General features: G+C 47.5%; 1 pseudogene; it reads right to left on the bottom strand.

Annotated features, from left to right (window-relative positions):
• Nucleotides 1–15124: 15124 nt before the first annotated feature.
• Nucleotides 15125–20144, bottom strand: part of LOC147976228 (uncharacterized) — a 29587-nt pseudogene continuing 24567 nt past the window's right edge.

The following is a 20144-nucleotide window of genomic DNA, read 5'->3' as shown; positions in this document are numbered from 1 at the left end:
GTCAACGGGTCTGAACCTTTCAGATCTGTGTGTGCTTTACAAATCTCTATCTCATCTCCTAGATGTAGCTACCACGTTCTATTTGGAGCTATTCCAAATAACTGTTCTACTTGGAGCTATTCTAAATTGTTGCTCCATTATACGTATCCGACATCTCTACTCAGAGCTATCCGGATAGGTGTTAAGCTTGCATCGACGTAACTCTTTACGTCGAACTCTTTATCACCTCCATAATCGAGAAAATTCCTTAGTCCACTACTTACTAAGGATAACTTTGACCGTTGTCCTGTGATCCATTCTTGGATCACACTTGTACCCCTTGACTGACTCATGGCAAGGCACACTTCAGGTGCGGTACACAGCATAGCATACTGTAGAGCCTATGTCTTAAGCATAGGGGACGACCTTCGTCCTTTCTCTCTATTCTGCCGTGGTCGAGCTTTAAGTCTTAACTTCATACCTTACAACTCAGGCAAGAACTCCTTCTTTGACTGATTCATGTTTAACACCTTCAAGATCATGTCAAGGTATGTGCTCATTTGAAAGTACTTTTAAGCGTTTTGATCTATCCTTATAGATCTTGATGCTCAATGTTCAAGTAGCTTAATCCAGGCTTTCCATCGAAAAACACTTTCCAAATAACCCTATATGCTTTCCAGAAATTCTACATCATTTCTAATCCATAATATGTCAACAACATATACTCATCAGAAATTCTATAGTGGTCCACTCACTTCTTTGGAAATACAAGTTTCTCATAAACTTTGTATAAACCCAAAATCTTTGATCATCTCATCAAAGTGTACATTCCAATTCCGAGATGCTCACTCCAGTCCTTAGAAGGATTGCTGGAGCTTTGCATACTTATTAGCATCTTTCAGGATTGACAAAACCTTCCGGTTTGTATCTCATACAACCTTTCCTCAAAAACCATCGAGGAAACAATGTTTTGACATCCTATCTGCAAGATTTCATAAATAATGCAGTAATCGCTAATATAATTCTAACAGACTCTTAGCATCGCTACGAGTGAGAAAGTCTCACCGTAGTCAACTCCTTGAACTTGTCAGAAAACATCTTAACGACAAGTCGAGCTTTCTTAATGGTGACACTTACCATCATTGTCTGTCTTCCTTTTAAAATCCATCTACACTCAACAGCCTTACGACCATCAAGTAGTTCTTCCAAAGTCTACACTTTGTTTTCATACATGGATCCTCTCTTGGATTATATGGCCTCAAGCCATTTATCGGAATCCAGGCCCACCATCGCTTCTCCATAGCTCGTAGGTTCATTGTTGTCTAGCAACATGACTTCCAAGACAGGATTACGTACCACTCTGAAGTAGTACGCATCCTTGTCATCCTACGAGGTTTGGTAGTGACTTGATTGAAGTTTCATGATCACTATCATAAGCTTCCACTTCAATTGGTGTAGGTGCCACAGGAACAACTTCCTGTGCCCTGCCACACACTAGTTGAAGAGACGTTTCAATAACCTCATCAAGTCTCCACCATCCTCCCACTCAATTCTTTCGAGAGAAACTTTTCCTCGAGAAAGGACCCGATTCTAGAAACAATCCCTTATTGCTTTAGGATCTGAGACAGGAGGTATACCCAACTGTTTTGGTTGTCCTATGAAGATGCATTTATCCGCTTTAGGTTCGAGCTTATCAGCCTGAAACTTTTTCACATAAGCGTCGCAGTCCCAAACTTTTAAGAAATGACAGCTTAGGTTTCTCTAAACCATAGTTCATACGGTGTCATCTCATCGGAATTACGTGGTGCCCTATTTAAAGTGAATGTGGTTGTCTCTAATGCCTAACCCATAAACCATCGTGGTAATTCGATAAGAAACATCATGGTATGCATCATATCCAATAGGGTGCAGTTATGATGTTCGGACACACCATCACACTATGGTGTTCCAGGCTGTATTAGTTGTGAAACGATTTCCACAATGTCTTAATTTTGTGCCAAACTCGTAATTCAGATATTCATCTCTATGATCATATCATAGATCTTTTATCCTCTTGTCACGACGATCTTTCAACTTCACACTGAACTTACTTGAACCTTTCAATAATTCAGACTCGTGATTCATCAAGTAAATATACTCAACATCTACTCAAATCATCTGTGAAGTAAGAACATAACGATATCCACTACATGCCTCAGCACTCATCGGATTGCACACATCAAAATGTATTACTTCCAACAAGTTGCTTTCTAGTTCCATTTTACTGGAAATGAGGCTTTCAGTCATCTTGCCCATGTGGCATGATTTGCATGTCTCAAGTGATTCAAAAATCAAGTGAGTTCAAACGGTCCATTTGCATGGATTTTCTTCATGCATATACACCAATAGACATGGTTCGCATGTCTCAAACTTTTCAAAATTGAGTGAGCCCAAAGATCCATCAACATGGAGCTTCTTCATGCGTTTTATACCGATATGACTTAAGTGGCAGTGCCACAAGTAGGTGGTACTATCATTACTATCTTTTGGCATGAACATGTGTATCACTACGATCGAGATTCAATAAACCATTCATTTTAGGTGTAAGACCATTGAAGGTATTATTCAAATAAACAGAGTAACCATTATTCTCCTTAAATGAATAACCGTACCGCGATAGACATAATCCAATCATGACTATGCTCAACGCAAACACCAATCTCGATGGTAGAGGGAGCGTGCGATGCTTGATCAGATCAACATTGAGAACACTTCCAACACATATCGTCAGCTCACCTTTAGCTAGTCTCCGTTTATTCCGTAGCTTTTATTTCGAGTTACTAACACTTAGCAACCGAACCGATATCTAATACCCTGGTGCTACTAGGAGTACTAGTAAAGTACACATTAACATAATGTATATCCAATATACTTCTATCGACCTTGCCAGCCTTCTAATCTACCAAGTATCTAGGGTAATTCTGCTCCAGTGGCTGTTCCCTTTATTACAGAAGCACTCAGTCTCGGGTTTGGGTTCAACCTTGGGTTTCTTCACTAGATCAGCAGCTGAATTGCCGTTTCATGAAGTATCCCTTTCTTGCCCTTGCCCTTCTTGAAACTAGTGGTTTCATCAACCATCAACAATTGATGCTCCTGCTTGATTTCTACTTTCGTGGTGTCAAACATCGCGAATATCTCAAGGATCATCATATATGTCCCTGATATATTATAGTTCATCACGAAGCTCTAGCAGCTTGGTGGTAATGACTTCGGAGAAACATCACTATCTCATCTGGAAGATCCACTCCCACTTGATTCAAGTGATTGTTGTACTCAGACAATCTGAGCACAAGCTCGACAATTGAGCTTTTCTCCCTAGTTTGTAGGCTAAGAAAATCGTCGGAGGTCTTATACCTCTTGACGTGGGCACGAGCCTGAAATTCCAATTTCAGCCCTCAAAACATCTCATATGTTTCGCGACATTTCAAAAACATCTTTGGTGCCTCAACTCTATACCGTTTAACTGAACTATCATGTAGTTATCAAAACGTGTATGTCAAATGTTCGCAACATCCACAGACAACGTTCGAGGTTCAGCACACTGAGCGGTGCATTAAGGACATAAGCCTTCTAAGAAGCAATGAGGACAATCCTCAGTCTACGGACCTAGTCCGCATAATTGCTACTATCAACTTTCAACTAATTTTTCTCTAGGAACATATCTAAACAGTAGAACTAAAGCGTGAGATACGACATAATTTGCGAATTCCTTTTGACTATGTTCAGGATAATTAAGTTCATCTTATGAACTCCCACTCAGATAGACATCCCTCCGGTCATCTAAGTGATTACATGATCCGAGTCAACTAGGCCGTGTTCGATCATCACGTGAGACGAACTATTCAACGTCGGTGAACATCTTTATGTTGATCGTATCTTCTATACGACTCATGCTCGACCTTTCGGTCTTCTGTGTTCCGAGGCCATGTCTGTACATGCTAGGCTCGTCAAGTTAACCCTAAGTGTTTTTGCATGTGTAAAACTGTCTTACACCCGTTGTATGTGAACGTAAGGATCTATCACACCCGATCATCACGGCGTGCTTCGAAACGACGAACTATAGCAACGGTGCACAGTTAGGGGAGAACACTTCTTGAAATTGTTGTAAGGGATCATCTTATTTACTACTGTCGTTCTAAGCAAATAAGATGTATAAACATGATAAACATCACATGCAATCAAATAGTGACATGATATGGCCAATATCCAATAGCTCCTTTGATCTCCATCTTGGGGCTCCATGATCATCTTGTCACCGGCACGACACCATGATCTCCATCATCATGATCTCCATCATCGTGTCTTCTTGAAGTTGTCTCGTCATTGACATGCAAGTCGTGATTCCCTTGACAAGAACATGATCAATCTCATACATCACATATATCATTCATCACATCCTTTTGGCCATATCACATCACATAGCATACCCTGCAAAAACAAGTTAGACGTCCTCTAATTGTTGTTTGCATGTTTTACGTGGCTGCTATGGGTTTCTAGCAAGAACGTTTCTTACCTACGCAAAACCACAACGTGATATGCCAATTGCTATTTACCCTTCATAAGGACCCTTTTCATCGAATCCGATCCGACTAAAGTAAGAGAGACAGACACCCGCTAGCCACCTTATGCATCTAGTGCATGTCAGTCGGTGGAACCAGTCTCACGTAAGAGTACGTGTAAGGTCGGTCCGGGCCGCTTCATCCCACGATGCCGCCGAATCAAGATAAGACTAGTAACGGCAAGCATATTGAACAAAATCAACGCCCACAACTACTTTGTGTTCTACTCATGCATAGAATCTACGCAATAGACCTAGCTCATGATGCCACTGTAGGGGAACGTAGCAATAATTCAAAATTTTCCTACGTGTCACCAAGATCAATCTATGAAGTCATCTAGCAACGAGGGAGGAGTGGATCTACATACCCTTGTAGATCGCGCGCGGAAGCGTTCAAGAGAACGGGGTTGATGGAGTCGTACTCGTCGTGATTCAAATCACCGATGATCCTAGCGCCGAACGGACGGCACCTCCGCGTTCAACACACGTACGGAACGGAGACGTCTCCCACGCCTTGATCCAGCAAGGAGGAGGGAGAGGTTGATGGAGATCCAGCAGCATGACGGCATGGTGGAAGTAGCGGGATTCCAACAGGGCTTCGCTAAGCGCTGCGGGAGGAGGGAGATGTGTGACGGGAGGGAGAGGGAGGCGCCAGGCCTTAGGTATGGTTGCTCCTCCTTTTCCCCACTATATATAGGGCCAAGGGAGAGGGGGGAGGCGCAGCCCTTGCCCCGTCCTCCAAGGAAGGGTGCGGCCAAGGGGGGGAGGAGTCCATCCTCCCCAAGGCACCTCGGAGGTGCCTTCCCCCTTTAGGACTCTCCCCTTTTTTCTCTCTCTTGGCGCATGGGCCTCTTGGGGCTGGTTCCCTTGGCCCATATAGGCCAAGGCACACCCCCTACAGCCCATGTGGCCCCCCGGGGCAGGTGGCCCCACCCGGTGGACCCCCGGGACCCTTCCGGTGGTCCCGGTACAATACCGGTGACCCCGAAACTTGTCCCGATGGCCGAAATAGCACTTCCTATATATAATTCTTTACCTCCGGACCATTCCGGAACTCCTCGTGACGTCCGGGATCTCATCCAGGACTCCGAACAACTTTCGGGTTACCGCATACTAATATCTCTATGACCCTAGTGTCACCGAACCTTAAGTGTGTAGACCCTACGGGTTCGGGAGACATGCAGACATGACCGAGACGTTCTCCGGTCAATAACCAACAGCGGGATCTGGATACCCATGATGGCTCCCACATGTTCCACGATGATCTCATCGGATGAACCACGATGTCAAGGACTTAATCAATCCCGTATACAATTCCCTTTGTCTATCGGTATGTTACTTGCCCGAGATTCGATCGTCGGTATCCAATACCTAGTTCAATCTCGTTACCGGCAAGTCTCTTTACTCGTTCCGTAACACATCATCCTGTGATCAACTCTTTGGTCACATTGCGCATATGATGATGTCCTACCGAGTGGGCCCAGAGATACCTCTCCGTTTACACGGAGTGACAAATCCCAGTCTCGATTCGTGCCAACCCAACAGACACTTTCTGAGATACCTGTAATGCACCTTTATAGTCACCCAGTTACATTGTGACGTTTGATACACCCAAAGCATTCCTACGGTATCCGGGAGTTGCACAATCTCATGGTCTAAGGAAATGATACTTGACATTAGAAAAGCTATAGCATATGAACTACACGATCTAGTGCTATGCTTAGGATTAGGTCTTGTCCATCACATCATTCTCCTAATGACATGATCCCATTATCAACGACATCCAATGTCCATGGTTAGGAAACCGTAACCATCTATTGATCAACGAGCTAGTCAACTAGAGGCTTACTAGGGACATGGTGTTGTCTATGTATCCACACATGTATCTGAGTTTCCTATCAATACAATTATAGCATGGATAATAAACGATTATCATGAACAAGGAAATATAATAATAACTAATTTATTATTGCCTCTAGGGCATATTTCCAACAGCCTCGGCATCGACAAACCCTAAATGATAAAAGCTTAGCTTTTAGGATGCCTCGGTGTCGACAAACCCTAAATGATGAGACCATGATCTTGTTCCTTGACAATAACCAACTTTTTGACCAATTTTTTTTTCCTATTTAGAGCGAAACATGGCCCACAACGATGAGGCCGGCGGTTCGGGCGGCAAGCAATTCTGGGAGCTGTCCCAGGAGTTGGAGGAAGAACCTCACCGCTATGAGGACGCCTCGTAAGACACTGATCTTGACTACACAACCCCTAGTGGCGTCGGGGATGACACCACTAATGATGGCGCCGCGGATGCCACCATTGATGATGGCGGCGCACGCACAGATGGCAGCCAACGAAGAGGCAACGGAAGGACCGGCACCCGAACGTGCTCGGCACCGTCAGGGAGGAATTTACTGAAGTGAACTCTGACGGGCATCCGACGACGCCCAAACACATAGTCAAGGGGTACTCGATTCAGCTCAGGTGCATTCTCCGGAGCACCGCCTCAATCAACACCGAGAACCTAAGGCATAAGGACGAGGGAATTTGCGCAGCCTCCTCTTCACGAAGCTGCATGAACGATACAAGTTCCCTGCTGAGTTCGCAAACACACGCCTCTCGGGTAATATAGTGAATGGTGCCACCCTCATGACGATGAGCACGGCCCTGTCTACTTGGAAAAGCACGGTGAAGGCAATGATTGACAAAGGTGATAGTTATGAGAAGATCAAGGCGAAATATCCTTTGATTAGCGAAGATGACTACAAGGAGTTCAAGATCAAGTGCAATAGCCCCGCAACCTCCGAATCAAGTCAGTGGGGGAAAGAAATGCGGCAGTTGAACATAGGGGTCCACCAACTCGGTCCCGACGGTTACAGAGTGCTGGAGCCTGTATGGGACAAGGAGGATGCGGAGCGTGCCGAGCAAGGCCTACCGCACCGCTTCGAGAAATACAGTGACAAGCAGACCAGGAACTTTCTCAGGGCCCGGTACAAGGAGGACCCGGTAACAAAGGAGCTTACCACGGATCCGGAGACCAAGGAGCTTGAGCTTGTTCTTGTAAGGAATACACCCCCGCGTAATTAGCTCCATATGGTTGCATTCTAATTAATCCCCAATATTTCTAAATGGTTCACATTCCTTCCGCAGGACAAAGAAAGCAGTAGCGCGGGGTCGTCTGAGAGCTCCCCTTTCGACACCCCTTTGAATAGGGCGTTGAACGTAATGAAAAATAGGAATAAGCTTAATAAGCCGACGTCAGCTGGTCGTGTGGCCGGCAAAGGCTTGTCCACAAAATGGTCGTCATACTATGCCACTGGTGGGCGAAAGGAGAAAAAGACCAGCTCGGAAAGCCAGTCGTGCGAGGTTGAAGCACTCAAGGCGCACGTGGCGCAGATTCCGGAGATGGTCCAAGAGCAAGTGCAACAACAACTGGGATCGACGCTCACCGGCATTATGCCTACCTTGATTCATGGGATAACGACGTGGATTGCGGGTGGCCAACAGGGGCCGCCCCCGATTCCCAGCTTCACGGCCAGCAACTCGCACAACGCGCAGGCGGCGCCATTGGTGTCTCCGGCGGCGGCTGTATTGGTGTCTCCGGCGGCGGCGCCATTGGTGTCTCCGGCGGCAGCAGTATTGGTGTCTCCGACACCGGCATTGGAGCTTAATGCACCCGGGTTTACGCCGGCCGGCACCTCGCCAGCAAGCAGCCCCTCCATCAGTTGCACGCCCGCCGTTGGCGGTGCCTCGACATTAGCCGAGCTCGACGGCATCACGATAACTAAGCCTCTCGGCCGAGGATTTCATCTCCTTGCCTTTGACTGGGCATCCCTGACGCCCTACATGTTTTCGCAGGGCGTCGCCGACGTTCCTTGCACTCTCCTGCACTTCATGGGCGGCGAGTTGGTCGATGTCGCCAATGGCAGAATCGTTCAACTGGGCAACCCAGTGTTCCACGGTAATCCGATGCCACCCACAACGTATAGGGTTGAAGTGGTTCGGGTGCTGCCAGGCTGCGACGAGCTGTTACCTCCGATTCGACCCGCTGGGGCCGACGAAGAAGATGAGATGACCCTCAGCGCCTGCGTAAGCTGGCCCCTGCTTTGGCCGAAGAGCCAGATTCGTTTGGGGGCAGGGGACACCACCCCACAGACAAGACCGCCAATCGTGCCAGCGCCAAGCCATGGAAAGAACGCCGCAACGCTACCGGACATGCCGGACATCCCTATGGCACAGGATCCGGACATGCATATGGCATAGGATCCGGACGACGACGACAACGACGATGGTACATTTACCAACGTTGATAAGTACTTTGCCGAACATGGGTGCGGTGACGAGTTCTGCGGGCCTCCTTCTCAAGAACCCAAACAAGACGACCGCGATCTAGCTGGTACGGCGGAGAAACCCAATTGCAACAGGCGTCGTCTGGCGTTCAGTTCTCAGGAGACGCCTCCAGCTGCCGCCTTCACCGAGCCTCAGATAGCGGAGGTGCCAAATATTATCAGCCCCAACACGCTCAAGAAGGCGGTCTGTGAGCAGAACTCGGTCCCATTACAGCAGATCAAGAAGAAGGGACGGAAACGACAGATTAAAAAGGGCGCCGGTGCGAGCCAGCCGGCACCGAGTACGACCCGTGCTCAGGACGGGCCACCTTCACCTAAGGATATCTCGAGGAGGGTGCATGTGACGGGTAGGGCGATGCTACCGACAAATATGCTCAATGCTGCAACCGGTGCTATGCGGAGTCTGCACGACAGTGTTCTTTCTTTGGAGAAGCGGCGTCTCAGAGAGAATGATGTGGCATACCCGGTTTTCGTGGCCAAGGTGCCAGAGAGCAAGGGCTTTGTGGAGGGCGCCATCGGGGGTATGATCGTCCTGCGGTTTGATGACATCTTTGCTATGTTCAACCTTCATCCGCTGCACTACACCTTCGTTTGGCTGTTTTCGCTGAGTATGGAGATGCAGATCATTAGAGACAAGACCCCGGACATCGTGATCGTCGACCCCTTCTACATGCGTGCCAAGCTCTTGAGCAGCGCTGGGGATCGCCAAGTCGCGAGTTCACACCTCGAAGACGTCATTCTGGCAAACCCAGATAAGGATAACTTCCTTGTGGCTTAATTTCCCGAGTAAGTCATCCCTTAACCGCCCTGTAACATATGATTTCTTAGATTTCGATCGTTCTTTTTTTTTTTCTAACATTCCGTGTTCTGTGCAGTGACACACATTGCACACTCATCCTCTTAAGCCCGAAATATTCCATGGCCATGTATTTCGACCCGAACCGTAACTCCAAGATAGACTACACAAATATCAAGAAAGTTCTTGATGATGTTCTCCCCGGCTATGCCAAATCTGGAGGCACCTTCACCAGGGCAGTTCGTAAGTACGGCAAGCACGTGTTCGCCCACAATACGACGTTCTGCTGCGTCAAGCAGCCGCCTGGCGGTCAGAAGGATGCCTACTACGCCCTCCATCACATGCGGGCGATCGTAAGGGACCATCATCACCTTCTGCTACCAAATAATCTCAAAGATTGGGCCGCGAGCTTGTCGGCAATCCAGGACGCGGACATCAGACAAGAATTCTTTCGCATCCAGTCGGAGTTTGCAGACATCATCCATCAAGATGTCCTTCATACCTCGGGGCAGTTCTTCCTCAGATATCAACCGTCCAACATTGAGATAGATGGAATGCTACAAATGCAGGCTGACAACGCTCGCGATTTCATGACCATCACGACAGACGGCGGCTTCATCCACTCTCCTGTCCATGAGTCGAGTCAAAAGTAGTGATGTGTAGTTCTGAAACATTGATTGGCTCATGTTGTAATTAAACTTTAATGAATTGTATGTCTCTTTGGTTTGGACAGTCGTTCAACATAGATATAATCGATGCTATTTATTAGTAGGACCATGAATCGTGCTATTAATGTCTTGCTTTTCTCTTCCGATCCTTTTGTTGCATACTTATATATTGCTTATGTATGTATTGTCTGTTGTTTGGCTTGTGCATAGAGATGCCGTCGTATGTCGTGTACAAGAGTAAGGTTCCCGGAGTCTACGACGACTGGGAGGAGTGTCGGAGACAGGTTCACCGTTTCAGCGGTAACAGTTACAAAGGGTACACCACTAGGGCGGAGGCGGAATCTAGATACGCCCGCTATCTAGCGGGAGAGAGGAGGGAGTGTAGGAGGAACCGGATGAAGACCAGTTTCATCGCGATGATGCTCATCATGATGACCACAACTCTCTTCTATGTGATGGTAGTTTAGATGGTCGATATCGACTTGTAATGTGAAGACAAACTCGATACTCGCGGTCTCGAGACTTGTAATGTTTTATCTTTGTTCGGTCTTTTGAATTCGTAGACTAATATGATGAATCGTATTTGGAGACTAATCTTCTATTGTATTCGATGAATCTGCTGTTGCTGTGTGCTACTGTCTATATTCTGTCAAATAATATATTTTGTAACCTGTGCAAAAATCAGAAAAGTAAAAAAAATAAAACCTAATATTCATACTAATGGCGCATCACTACAGAGTGCGCCATTAGTATGCCAAAGTATACTAATGGCGCATCACCAAAGAGTGCGCCATTAGTATGCCAAGTATACTAATGGCGCATCCATCCGCAGTGCGCCATTAGTGTGCCAAAGCACATGGTTAAATATGGCCCCTGGGAGGCATACTAATGGTGCATGGTGTTATATACTAATGGCGCACTGGGTGGTGCGCCATTAGTATACCAGATACTAATGGCGCACCGGTGGTGCGCCACTAGGAATAAATACTAGTGGCGTGATACTAATGGCGCACTAGTGATGCGCCATTAGTAGGCAAAACTGGTGCGCCATTAGTAGGCCTTTTCCTAGTAGTGATTCAGCCCATCGTCCCCTCACCCCCTCCAAACCCTAATATATAATCCCCCACCCCCTCTCCATCCCTTCTCACGGTTGTCGGACGCCCGTCCGTAGTGGGGGTGGCAGATCTGGAGTTTGATGGCGTGTCCGGGGTGTTGCCCCGGTTTGATTCGTTCAACGATAATGGTTTCGCCTTTGACGAGCCACTTTGGAGGTCCGTAAAGCTGCATATCAGTGATGGAGCCACGTCGAACTGAGGTGTGGTGGTGACCAGTCATTTTTTTTCTTTCTTTGGTGGCTGTTGTGGTGGTGCTAAGAGGTTTCCTCGGTCCTGTTTATAATTTTACTTCTTGGCTGGTGTTCCTTTGTGTAAAGGCTAGCGTTTTGCTATGTATTCAGTTTTGCCAGGTCGATGTGTACATGACTTGTACTATGATTCTTATAATATAAATGAGACATGTATTACCATAAAAAAATAGTTAAGGTGGGACCTGGCGCCGGATTCCTGAACGAGATGTTTTGCCCTGCCTCAACTGGAAGTAAGGCCAACTCCAGCGCACGACCCCAAATGGACGTCCGTTTTGCCCGGATTATGTCCGTTTGGGTAGGGCAATGGAGTCCTGTTCGGGCAATTTCTGGGATGCGGTGGTTGTGCGCCCAATGCGCGGTCGCATCCCGGCCACATCCTGTTCGCATACAATTTTCTTTGCAAGCCCATATATTTTTTCATCATTGATTTTTGATACATGGGAATACATCACCAAATTTTGACTAGAAAAATAAGACCAAAGAAAAGAAGAACCATAAGAATACATTTTAGAAGATATCATCTTCCAAAACTGCTCCTGTAAGTTGGATTAGTGCCTTCTCCACGCATTCATTGTTGATCTATGGAGGCTTGATCTTGCGTGCTTCTTTCTTCTTCAAGTGTAAAGAAGTAGACGTTGCTTCCTCACATCTAGTCTCATGTCTAGCTTCTATTCTAGCAACAAGTGCACTAGTCTCGTCTTTAACCTCTATACTAGCTAAAAGTGCACGAACATCTACTAAATTACGCTCTATCAATATATCGATGTACTCTTCTTTTCAATACCAAAACTTGCATCCATTCTACACAATAAAATTTTAAGTTAGCACAATTAGTAAAATCCGAGAGCACAACCGAAGCTAAAGTAGCACATACCCCATTGGTTGAGCACTTGATGAACACCCATCCGGGATGTTCTGGCGTTGTAGATATGCGGCGCAAGACCTTTTTTGGGTAGTCGTCGCACTTAATGAGTGGCAACGGTGCATCGAGCTTTTGGGCCAGCACCAAGCCCGGCCGACCGCCATTCATGTATCTGCTGGCGGACCACCGATGGTGTAGATCCGAGAGGCTAGAGGAGGAGCCAGTACCTGCATGCGGCCTTGTGGCCTTGCCGGGACCTTCCGGCCCGGTGCCCAGCCAACCCATGGCACGGTGCAGCCTCCCACAGTCGGGCGAGCTCAAGCTTGACCGGGTCCGCTCCTGGCTGCCCGGTGCGCAAATCAGGTGACCGTGGTTGGGTAGCTCGGGGGCGTCGAGGGAAAGGAGGCTGTGTGAGCGCGCGTCCGAGCTGCACAGCTGCAATGGCAGCATGCGGCGGCGGCGGCGGGGAGGGGCAAGAGTGGAGAAAAATGGAGGATGTGCGGCTCGAGGGGGGCAGGAGCGGATGGAAAAATGGACCCATGTGCCACCGACGGGCGGGTCAGGGGAGGACAAGCGCACACGACCCGCCCGTCCGCGCACTATCCATTTCACCCAAAAACGATCCAAATTTGAATCGGGGATGGGTCGAAAGTGGACAAAAGTCCCACTACGTCCGTGCATTGGGTCATCTGATATGTCTGTTTTCCTCCAAACGAACACATCCAGAGAAGATAAGGTCATGCGCTAGAGATGGCCTAACACGCATGCGGGCAGCGCAATGTCCACAGCGCCACACGATCTGCTGCTACTGTGCTACTTGGCGCCGCCCGCTATAAAGCATCATCATCTTCACATTTTTTTTCGACATCAATCATCATCTTCACATGTTTCAGCGAATAGTCCTGCGAAGGCGAAGGGCCGACGGTATCTGGACCATAAGTTCTCGATTTTTCGATGATGAAAGTGATATTGGCGCTCCTCTTTTTGTTCAGTTTCAACACGAGGATCTCGTTCCCTTCGCATCCGTTTTTCCATCACGTTCCCACGTCAGAAGAAATCCATCTAGAAGTTTTTCCTTCTGGCGAGGCCATTTGGAAGTTCTTAACGATGAAGCAGCCGGGTCGCTCTCACCCGGCCACCCCCACAAAAAATTTAATAGCTTGCCAAGGCCATCTGTCAGTTGACATTGCATTTGCATCGATATTGTTTCTTTAATGATGAGACTGGCCTGTCGTGCTCGGGTAGTAATCAAACCGGTAGATAGATCTATGAAAAATGACCATGTGAGAATCCCTGATCCATGCGCCCCCACAAAATATAGAAATTGTAAAGCATTTTGATTGCATATATCAATAGTATCGGGATTTGTGATGGCTAACTGGGCCAGCCTTTCGGTTTTAAAGCAATTTAAAATTGTGTAAAGTATATTTTCAGCCTCTCAACACTCCTATTGCCGGCACCTAAGTTGGTCTCTAAACTCCCGCGCAGGACATTCTTAGAGCATCTCCACCCGCACCCCGAGCAGACCTTTCCCGGACGTTTTTTCCGTGCCGATACCGAAAAATCGATCCAGTCGCGTTCTCAGAAGCCCGTTTTCGCCAGTTTGGACCGAAACCGGCGCCGACGGACCCAGACCGAACCCGGCGCGCTGGGGGCGTCCGGGGGTGTCGGGGCGAGTGGTTTTGACGCGAAAGCGGATGGCCCCGTCGAGTCAGCGAGACGCCGCTTCGTCGCCCTCATCGCCTCAGTTCCCGCGGGAATCAATGCGAAGGCTGCCGCGCTGCCGCGCCGGTCAGCCTCCATTGATGCCTCTCACGGGGGGCGCAGTGAACGCGCCGCGACGCGCGTCCAACCATGTGTCGCCCGACATGCAGCCCGTCACCGCGCCGCTTCGGCTATAAAAGACGACCTCCCCGCCGGTGGACGCCACAGCTCTCATTTTCCCCCTCTCCGGCGTAGATAGCAACACTCCTCTCTTCCCGCCGACGAGAAACATGGCCAAGAGCTACCCAGGCGACGGCGCGGCGGCGAACGGCTTCGGCCGCCGCCACCTCCAAGAGTAGGAGGCGCGCCTGCTCTACGAGGCCGACTACCCGGCGCCCCCGGACATGCGGGTGTCGCAGACGTGGCGGTTGAGCGCCGACGGCGTACCGGTGCCACCAGTGCCCGAAGGAACGGCGCGGCGTGCCGAGATCGCCCGCATCCGCTCTTCCCTGACGCAAGCGCAGAGGGACGAGCCACGCTACACCGCTGACAGCCACACCCTCTGGACCATGTACTTCCAGCGTCGCCACGAGGAGCAGATCGCCGCCACCAACGGCGTCATCCCCCGCGGCCGCTTCAACGCCGACGGTCGACGCGAGTGGTGGGGCGTGCGAGGCCGCACCCTCAAGGCCGTCCTCGACCACATCGAGACCGACAACGTGCCGTGCCTCGAATACCCGCAACGGCCGTCCTTCTCTCGCCGCCGTGGTAGCTCTTGGACGCCGCGACAGATGGAGCCGGGGTCATCCTCGTTGTCGGGTTCCGGCTCACCGGCCGCGCTCCGCCCCGTCAAGCCCGAGCCGGTGGAGACGCCGCTCGGGCGCCACACCCGCAGCGGTGCCCTCGTCATCAACGAGGGTGCCCGGCCCTCCCCGCCTGGCCCGCCTCCGGGGAGGCGCTCCCTCCGCCTGGTCCGGCTGAAGCCCGAGCCGGGGCTGCTCCCGGTGAAGCCGCAGCACGTCGAGATGGCAGCCCCCGACGATGAGTCCGCTCTCAAATGGACGAAGGAGGACTATGTCTGTGAGAAGATCCGCCGCCAGCGCCGGGCGTACGTGGAGCTCCAGACCCGGCGCCGCGGGCGCGAGGAGGGCAGCGTCATCGTCCTCGACAGCGACGACGAGGACGAGGCCGGGCCGTCCAGCGCGCCACCGCGCCTCACCGACCCTGGCCAGGGCTGCAGCAGTGACGTGGCCGGCCCAAGCCAGCCGCGCAACGATGACGATGACGATGACGATGACGATGACGATGACGGCGACGACGGCGACTACATCCGCTTCTACAGGCTTCTCGGCATGTAGACGCGGCGGTGGCGGCGGACAGTGGCGGCTAGGCGTAGTTCAGTCGTAGTTTGCATGTTTTCATGTTTTATGTACAAATTTGAATGAAGTTTCGCCGAGTTCGTGCAAATGTCGCCGAGTTTGCATATATTTTGTACACGACATCGCCGCACCCGGGGCGATTGGTGGGCCGACGACTGGGAGCTAGGTCGCCCCCACGCGCCAATCTAGCGCGGGCTTGCCCCCAGGGGGCTCTTTTTCGGTGCCTGGGCCAAACGGCTGGAGATGCTCTTAGTCCTCAAATGTCAAAGCTGTCCATATTTCCATGCAAAGGAAAATTATCTATACCCACTCTTGCCGCATCAATGATGTTTTAATGATGATGCAATGATGGTTTCACGCACACATGATAGAGCAAATTAAACTGAAACCAAATGAGTAAAATTAATAAGAAAATCAAAAGGAAAAAATAAAACAAACTGAGATTTTCTTTTCCAACTTAACTGGTCTGACAAAAAAGCCAAAAAATATTAAAATACGAAACTAGAAAAGAAACATGAGTAAGAAAATTTTAAAACATAAAATGTATCGAAACATTTATTAAATTATTATGATTTACACGTAGGAATTTAAGGCAAATAAAAATTACAAGAATTCGAGAAATTAATGAGAACTATGGCGAAAATGCATGAGTGCACATGGTGCCACGCAAGGTTGGTATCACCCCCGTCGGTTACCACGTGATTCGTGCAGTTTGTATACAATGAGCCCCATATATGGATTTCTTGGCACCGTATCAGTGTCACATAGTTCATGTATTCCACAATCAATAAGTGTGTATGCCCCACCAGACAATAAGTGCACTGATCCAATGTTATTGTTTAGAAGAGTTAATTGGCAACCTGTACCACCTGCATTTTCTCCCAATCCTTTTTCCATGCAGTAGCTCCTCTCTCACTTATCCTTCTCTAGTTCATGCACGCTGTTCATCCTTCTTCTCTAGTTCACGCACACTGTTGACATGCATAGCTAGCTAGAACTCATCCATGGAGATATATAGAGCTCCTCTTGAAGAAAAATGGAGATGTAGAGTCGTAGCTACATTGCAGTCGATATTCCTCGTCCCCCCCCCCCCCCCCCCCCCCCCCCCCCGCTCCCTCTCTCTCTCCGTCAAAGCACCAGCTTCTCCATCACTTGTATTTTATGTTCATGTTATCATTCATGTGTTCATTAATGTCTCAGAGCAATTCTTTAGCTCATCCAGTGACGCCCATGGCGATGAGGTCACTCTACTGCCACTAGTCATCACAAGTTGAGGTTCATGTTGTGGAGTCAAACGTGCAGATGTATCTAGGGCGACATAGTATAGTTTACCATTCTTGATTCTGTCGAGCGCTAATGTTCTAACCGCCTAAATGAAATATTTCCCTTTAATTTAATTATAAATATTCTTATACATATTTGATGCCAGTGTCGTGTGAGTTACTGTTTATGCATAGAAAAATAATACTACCCATCTCTCAGTTTACAGGGCGTGCGCGTGCCTCTAGATCGTCAATTTGACCAACCTAATACAAGTTGTATATTACAAAAAATATACCAATATAAACTTCAGATGTTCTATTTTCAAACCTTATAATTTTTGTGTTATATAGTTTATATTAAGGTGATAAAATTGGCAACCTAGGTATACGTGTAGGACTTATAAACTGAAACGGAGGTAGTATTATATTTCTTCCAGAAATTGTAAGCAAAACATGTGAGCACTCTAATCTATATTGTCGTCCACACAGCCACACTTGGGATGGAGCATTACTACATTCTTAACATGCACAATCAATGACTGGCGGAATCCAAATGGCACCATTAAGTGAACAGGCCCCATATAGTATTCTGTCCCAACATTGTCAACAGCAAGAAACAGTAGAGTGCATGCTATATGGATAGCAAATGATAGCCTAGAGTGAGTGCATGCCATATGGACAGCACGAAACAGTAGAGTGAGTAGTAATAATGCAGCATTAATATGAACACATGACTCTGATGAATTGATACTACTGACACAAAAATGAACTTGGAAAAACAAAACACAACAAAAATGGCAAGCTCACACACTTGTTAATTGTCATTCAAGGCGTACAGGTTCGAGACACACGTTTAAACGTCAACCATTGTTTTAAATGGCCTGAGTCGCATTACCACAACACCATTAAAATAGATGTATAGCCCACCAACCCATTTAAGATGAGGTCCCTCAACCCACGTACTTCGCGTACCATAGACGAGTATTCTGCAAATTAACCCATCGTATGACTTTCGTATTCATTAATTTGTTATATTAAGTGCTAATCTCATAGCACAGATGGACAGCTCAGATACCATCCTCGCGTGCCACCATGTCCCAAAAATCCGCGTCCGAACTATAGTGATTTTAAAATATAAAATTAGCAAGAAACCTTTATTAAATTAACTGATTTTTTTTCAAACTTACCAATTGTTAGGCATTTTAAAGTTCTCAAAATATTTAGTTTCTCTACTGAAACATATGGTAACAACATTACTACGCTTGAGCGTGGGATATTGTGATAGTCTTTAGCAGGACTTACAAAAAATCTTGTAAAATGTTGTACAAATATAATAAATTTGAAACAATGTAATAAATTAGTGATCTGGTTATCAATACATTATAAAAAATAATCCCTTCCATAATTTTTTTGCATAGTTTTATTAAGGGTGTAGAATAAATTTGTACTCTCTAGATTTGAACAACGTAGTAGTTTTACTTTGTACACTAATATATTATATGTTATGCACTTTGCACTGGGAGCATAGGGAAAAAAATTCTATAGTCACACTGTAGCTTTGAAATTACATTGCCTCGCCTACCTTCCCCATTTCACTCAAATCCTATCTACCTAAGAGAGTCATCCCCCACTAACCTATCTATTTCAACATGCAAGCAGGCCACCTCACCATGCAATTATAATGGGACAAGTCTCACCTCAACATGCAATCATGCAAGGGAAAAAGCCCACCACATCATTCAACCATGCATGAGAAAATTTAGTCCATTCAATTGTTCCACTTATATTCAATATTGTTTTTACAACTATACATAATCAAATATAATAAGTCATATGTATTTTAAATTTTGGTTCTCGTGTCATCAACCCAAATTTTCATCAACCAATTCCCACAACAATGCGTGAGTATTCTCTAGTTTCTTTACTGGGTTGCCACATGTGTGAAACCGCCACCACATATTCATCCACAACCTCCTATCAGTCGGATGATTAAGCCCCTCCACTGATGGATTTTTTTGTGAAGTATCCATGTCTATTAAAAAGGTTCATAAGAAGTGCAAAGCATCCTAAACATAATAAAAATTACATCAAGGATCTTGCACCATCAAAAGCTCTCGTCACCCCCTACTGGAGCCGGCATGACCTTGTTGACGACAACCAATAAGTCTTCGTGCACGTGCCCCTCAGGACTAGTGACCTAGAGCAGCAGTCGTCGTCATTGAACCTTTGAATTGATCTGAAGTGCTTGATAACAAATCTCGCGGGGGCACACACATGACGAGAAACCCTAACCTCGCTTCCTAGTGAGATAGTAAGAATCTACGCTACAACTCCATCGACTCGATCCTAAAGGACAAAATCGAGGATGATAGGAGCCCGGAAGAGCAACTCGAAGATGAGGCTTCGCCATCCGCCAAAAAGCCGCCCCATGCGAAAGAAAAAAAACCTAACCTGAAATACTAGCCGGAGCCGAGGCACCGGGATCCTCCTCTCCGCCACCGTCTGCCTAAGCGATATGCAAAAGGAAGGTGGATCCACAGGCTCGCTGATGAAGCTTGGAGGGGATGAGTTCCCTAGCCGCTGGAGACGAGAGGGAGAGAGAAACCCTAACTTCGGGTCAGTTTACATGTGATATACCCAAAAACCCTCCATCGATGGATTTCACATGACAAAAAAATAAGTGGTGACTCTGGGTTGTTTAGTTTGTGACTAAGGTTATTCTACATTGCCACAGATAAGATTAGGCATGACTGTCTATATCCGACAGTGGGTGGTGGCGTAGACTCAAGAGGACGGACAAGATAGCCCGGTGAGCACTTTAGAGCACCCATAGTGTATTGTTTTTGCTACCTCTAAGACTTCTCTCTCCTCTTTGAGGTAGCCTCCAGACACTGCAACCCCAACATCTAGTCCAAAATAGCATCACCCCTTAGCATGGAGACAACCTCTAAGGAATAAATAAATTGAGTGACCCTATATCTATGTCAATTCTAGGGAGAAGCAGTGGTAGAATAAAATATCTTGAGAAACTTGTTTTCTAAACCTATTGCTAGGGTCCACTAAGAGGTTACCATAGCCTCTATACATTACGTGTTTTTCTCTGTAACTTAGAGGTGACATGTGGGACCTAGGATAGAGGCAATGCTACCTCAGACATTGTGGATGCCCTATCACCCCTGTTG

This window comes from Triticum urartu, chromosome 4A (assembly GCF_056163025.1).
Source record: "Triticum urartu cultivar PI428250 chromosome 4A, HENAU_Tu73, whole genome shotgun sequence".
Lineage (NCBI taxonomy): Eukaryota > Viridiplantae > Streptophyta > Magnoliopsida > Poales > Poaceae > Triticum > Triticum urartu.
The sequence above is the reverse complement of the archived record's forward strand: the minus strand, read 5'-3'. Positions and strand labels throughout refer to the sequence as shown.